Below are 5,783 nucleotides of genomic sequence, written 5' to 3'. Positions count from 1 at the left end.
ACCAAAGCACTGACCTGGCCTGCTTCTCTCTGAGTGCCAAGCCCCCAACCCACACCCACATTAAAATAAGCAGTTGATATCCGAGAAAGAGAGAGAGAGAGAGAATTTTCCACGTTCACACAGAAGGAAATTTAGACAAGAGAGGCTCAATAACATGTCTAAAATCAAGAATAATGACAATAATAGATTATATTCTTGTATTAATAAGTATCGACACAATAATAATAATATTATTATTTCAGAGTCAGTGGTTTTTCACTTCTTTATTTTTTTTTAAATTTTTTTTTTAACGTTTATTTATTTTTGAGACAGAGAGAGACAGAGCATGAACGGGGGAGGGGCAGAGAGAGAGGGAGACACAGAATCAGAAGCAGGCTCCAGGCTCTGAGCCATCAGCCCAGAGCCCGACGCGGGGCTCGAACTCACGGACCGCGAGATCGTGACCTGGCTGAAGTCGGACGCTTAACCGACTGCGCCACCCAGGCGCCCCAGTGGTTTTTCACTTCTATTCCCTGGACACAGATTTTGAGACAAGGAATATTCATAGGAAAATGATGTATTAGGGAGTGTTCCCAGGAAAAACCATTAGGGGAATAAGGAAGTGGGGCAGGGAAGAAAAGAGGACCAAGTAAGGCTGTGACACCAAGCCGAGGTGACTTGGGGAGGGGTAGCTCACACCTCAAGAGTTGTCCCACCCAAGGACGGGGATGGGAACATTCGTATCCCCATTTCTGCCTGTGGTCCATTACGGACTACAGGTTGTGGAGGGGGATAATCGCCAGGGAGACCCGGCTTTCTGCAGCACAGGTAAAGCAGGCCACGGCAGAGATGGGGTGGCTGGTGGCAGAAAGCACACCCAGTGTCAGGGCACACTGACAGCATCTACTGAGGGGACCTCAAGAAAGGAGCAGCCTTATAAAAGGAAACAACATATAGGGCACCGGGGTGGCTCGGTCAGTTAAGCGTCTGATTTCCATTCACGGCATGATCTCCGGGTTCGCGCGATCAAGCCCCATGTCGGGTTCTGTGTTGACAGCACAGAGCCTGCTTGGGATTCTGTCCGCCCACCCCACCCCCGCTCTGCCTTTCCCCTGCTCTCTCTCTCTCTCTCTCTCAAAATAAATAAACTTAAAAACAAGGGGGGGGACAACAACATACAGCTCTGACTTTGTTGTGTTCTATCTGTATGGATAACATTCCCCGCTGGAGAACAAGCACTAGGAAGAGAGCAGCCAGCACTGTTCTTCGAGTCAGGAGGCCTGGGTTTCAGTCAGGGTTTGGGCCGCAGCGTGACCCTGGGGGAGTCGGTCAGTCCCGCTGGCCCTCAGCTTCCCCTCCGGACCCCGTGCAACGTCAGAGGCAACAATGGAGATGCCAAGTAAACACTTGTGGGTCGACTAAAATGGTAGTATTTCAGCACCGTAGGAATTTAGGTCGTGGCTAACCTCCAAGCTCCCTCCCTGCTGGGTCTTTAGCACGAGGCCGCCTTCCGGTTTCCATGTTTCTGTCATTCTTGTAGGGGGAGTTTGCTTTCGTATACGTGATTCAGCTCTTCCGAGGGAACCCGTGACAGTCATGTGAGATGTGTTTAATTTTGTACGGTTTAACTGTACATTAGCCACAGGGTCTGCTAGATGACTCTGCTTTTCCGAGGAAAACTTTTTCAAGGTGTTTTTTTTTTTCTAGGAGACCGAAAAGAGGGAAACATCAATGACTATTTCCTTTGTAAATATCCACGTCGGACTAGAGAAATCACATAGAGTGGCTTTTGGTCCAAAACAGGTGAATAAATGACTCTTTTTTTTTTTTTTTTTTTCATTCTCAGGATGAGATTTACACTGTCAGACTTGTACTCCAGTTTTGTGGTATTCTACAGTCAGGTCGCAACTAGAATGAACGTTGTCAATGCCGTTATATGAGGCCGAATCGGAGTGAGGAAGGCAACTCCCGTGATCTGGTAGACACAGAGGGGTGCCGCCCGGATCCCCCTTCAAGGAGGTATGTGCTGTCTGGCTGGGGGGGGTGGGGAGTGCAGTCAGCAAACAGCCTGGCCGTCAGCTCCTTCTTGGTGGGTCTCAGCTGCCTAAACGGCTTCGTGCAAGGTCATGCCCTTCCCAGGAAAGCCTGAGTCCAGTGGCTGAGGAAAGTGGGGGGGGGGGGGGGGAAGGTATTAAAGCCTAACTGTTTCGACCTAACTGGGGAAAGCATGACAATAAATGCTTGCTCCAGATTGTCCTGTTGGGTTGCTGAAGCCTTTGTTGGGTGGATGTAACAGTTAACTTCTTCCCCAAAGCAGTGCTGCTTCCTCTCACATCCTTTTACGGGTGTTCATCTCTGACAACCATCTTGCACCCCAGACTTCCAGAGACTCTAACCTGCGGCCATCGGTGCTGGGCGTGGTCCCAGAAAGCAGGCGACAAAGCGAGGGTTTGAAAGTGGATCACACACCACCAGGCTGGCCGTGAGGCCCCCATCGCTGGTGGTAAGTAGAGTCCAGATGCTGCTAGCACCGGCGGCCATTCAATTGTTACATCTCCCAGGGCGGGGGGCTGGGGGGTGGGGGGTGATTTGGGCACGAGTACCAGGAGAAGCCAATGCACTCGTGGGTGCGATGTATCAGGCATTTGAAACTTGGAAAGAAAAGGTAGATATAAGGATAATTGGATTGGGTGGCTATGGCTAAGTCCCACTGATGGCTACAGAAACTTAAGGAGCAGCTGAGGGTGAAAACCATGTATGAAATCCAGGCGTGAACGCGAGAAGGCTCACTGGATATTCACAGATGCACCTTCAGACCTGCAATGGTGGAAGAAGAAAAAATTTTGGACTCTTCCAGCTAAGAGACTGGACTTCATAAAAAATTAAAGCAGGCCCATGTCAAGAGAGGGGACTAGGTTAGAAAAACCTTTAGTCCTAACAGATGGAATGGAGACATCTTGGTGGATGTCCCCAAAGATTTTGACATCTCACCATCTGAACTTCCTAGGCCGTTGGCCACCCGAGAACTGGCATGATGGGCACATGAATGGAGAGGCCACCGTGACAGAGATGGAGGCTGAGAATATTTCCAAGGGCACATAAAGGCAGTTCTTGCCTTGCACCCTGAAACCGTGCAGTGTTAACAATCAATGGGGAAGGGGCGCCCCGGGGGGCTCAGGCGGTTAAGCCCCTGACTTCAGCTCAGGTCATGATCTCATGGTTTGTGAGTTTGAGCCCTGCATGGGGCTCTCTGCTATCAGCACAGAGCCCACTTCAGATCCCGTGTCTCCCTCTCTCTGCCCCTCCCCAACAGTGCGTGTGCGTGCACACGCGCACATGCGCTCTCTCTCTCTTCTGTCAAAAATAAACATTTTAAAAAAATCAGTGGGGGAAAAATGATGATCATTCTGCGACTTTAAAAACGTTTTGTCAAAATATTAAAAACCGTTTTACTGTTGGTTGTACATGTATAGGGAAACAAAAAAAATAGTACGACTAATATTCTGTTAGTCAACTATGACATGAAAACATGAGAAAGTCTGGAAATTAGTGGTTCATTCCTGTATAAGTAAACTTAGCAACAAGAGTTTGGACAATGTTTACCATCTTGTATACTTTTCTATATGGAGAGAGCATCTCTTTTATGCCTCTGTGGAGAACTGTTGTATTCCTTTCTAAGTCTGGATCAGTTTCCGACATTTTATGCTTTGAGCTTTCCACGAAATTGAACGGGAATGTCATGAGAATTTTCTTTTTTTTTTTTTTTTTAATTTTTGGGACAGAGAGAGACAGAGCATGAACGGGGGAGGGGCAGAGAGAGAGGGAGACACAGAATCGGAAACAAGCTCCAGGCTCCGAGCCATCAGCCCAGAGCCTGACGCGGGGCTCGAACTCACGGACCGCGAGATCGTGACCTGGCTGAAGTCGGACGCTTAACCGACTGCGCCACCCAGGCGCCCCTAATGAGAATTTTCAAAGAGCCGCTTCCGCGTGAGGTTTCTGCCAGGTCCGCTTCCTCTGGGACACCTCCACTCTCTTGCTGCCACCTCGTTCTCAGTTCCGTCGCTGCCTTTGGCCTTCACTAAGTTCCTCTGCTGTGCGTCTAGAGGCTCCCAAAAGGCAGCTGGGGGCGTGTTCCCAGAGTCAGCTGTTTCTTCTATAATTCGTTTGACTCGATTTCACTTCCAGCCTTATCACTGTGGGGATGCATTGCCATGCTTTCATCTCTTTGGCCAATTCCCTTTTTCGAGTATCCATCGTAGTCAACCGTCACGTGGGTAGCTTCGCTGGGAACCAGGTAACACAACTAGATGCTTGGCTGCCCGCCTGTGTGTGAACTGAACAAAGGTGGGCAGTGACCGGTCACCACCTGACTTTGAAAGAAGTGATGTGATCAGCACCGATCACGACATGCATCTTCTATTTACATAGTGATCGTTGGCCTACAGAGCTAACATTGGGGTTTGCGCTCTGCACAGTTTGTACAGTTAATAGAGTGTTGTAACAGATATTTGAACCGTGTTGTTGGGGGACCGGGGTTATTTAACTAAATCATGGTAACTGAAGTTTTGTGTGTATTGGAACCATGCAAAGCAAGGACTAACTGTACTTCCAACACTGATGTAGCTACTGCCACTGTCCGACGTCCAATTTGCCTGCAACAGAGACCAATATTGAGCCCCTTACTCCTCAATGAGGCCAACTGGCCAAGTGGGGGCAAGTTGGCCACGTTGGGCCCCTTCCATTTTTGGAAAGGTCAACAGTTTGTTCCCACAGGACATATTTCCGGTATGAGCTTTCCTTTCCTCATCCAGCACCACTATCTGAGGGCTTACAGAGTGTTTGACCCACCAGTACCAGATCCCACGTTGTGTCAGACAGGGGAACTAACTTCACCAGAAAGGTGGTGCGGTTGGGGCGCCTGGGTGGCGCAGTCGGTTAAGCGTCCGACTTCAGCCAGGTCACGATCTCGCGGTCCGGGAGTTCGAGCCCCGCGTCAGGCTCTGGGCTGATGGCTCAGAGCCTGGAGCCTGTTTCCGATTCTGTGTCTCCCTCTCTCTCTGCCCCTCCCCCGTTCATGCTCTGTCTCTCTCTGTCCCCAAAATAAATAAACGTTGAAAAAAAATAATAATAATAAAAAAAAAAAAGAAAGGTGGTGCGGAAATGGGCCGTGACCGTGGGATCCGCTGACCATATCACCCAGACGCTGCCAGCCTGATGGGGCTGGAGCAGCCTGCTGAAGACAGAGCTGAAGTGCCAGCTAGAGACCTTACTCTGTGAGGATGCATCTTCCAGAGCACATCATGTGCCTTGAACCAAAGTCTTTAGGTAGCTTTGTATTCCCAATAGGAAGTGTAAATAAGTCCAGATGGCCTCACTTACCATCATTCTCAATGACCCACTTCTGAGGGACTTTGTGTTTCCTGTCCCCACATTGCTGGTCTTTGCAGGCTTAGAGGACCTCAGCCCCAAAGAGGATTCACTTTTTCCAGGGGACCCAGCAAGAGCGCACTGAATCATAAGCTACAGCCATTGCCCAAACACCTTGGGCTTCTTGTGTCCAGGGACCAGCAGGCAAGAAGAGAAGTCACCATTGTGGCAGGGGTAAATGACCCTGATCATCAGGAACAGGTAAGGCTATTATTACGCAACGGGGCAGGGAGAAATTCGTGCCCGATCATGACTGTAAATTGACAAGTACAGGAGCCTGGCCAGAGAAGGAAATGGTGACCAGGGCTCAGGCCCCTCATTGATGGCAGTCCAGGTCAAGCCCCCAGCTAAGACTCCAAGGCCAGAAGAGCTGG

At 49.7% G+C, this 5,783-nt stretch overlaps 1 long non-coding RNA gene across 3 annotated transcripts; it reads left to right on the top strand.

The window, feature by feature from the left end:
* Window positions 1–1,586: 1,586 nt before the first annotated feature.
* Window positions 1,587–3,273, top strand: LOC109496149. 3 transcript variants are annotated; one of them, XR_002152016.3, is made up of 4 exons: window positions 1,587–1,668; window positions 1,826–1,998; window positions 2,358–2,482; window positions 2,987–3,273. It is a non-coding gene; the product is annotated as an uncharacterized LOC109496149 (long non-coding RNA). The 3 variants fall into 3 exon arrangements; XR_002152014.3 differs by having other exon boundaries at window positions 1,602–1,782; window positions 1,859–1,998; window positions 2,987–3,272; XR_002152013.3 differs by having other exon boundaries at window positions 1,603–1,782; window positions 1,877–1,998; window positions 2,987–3,272.
* The last annotated feature ends 2,510 nt before the right edge of the window (window positions 3,274–5,783 follow it).

The sequence above is a fragment of the Felis catus genome, chromosome F2, assembly GCF_018350175.1.
Source record: "Felis catus isolate Fca126 chromosome F2, F.catus_Fca126_mat1.0, whole genome shotgun sequence".
NCBI lineage: Eukaryota > Metazoa > Chordata > Mammalia > Carnivora > Felidae > Felis > Felis catus.
Note: the sequence above shows the minus strand (reverse complement) of the source record. Positions and strands in the feature narration are given on the sequence as shown.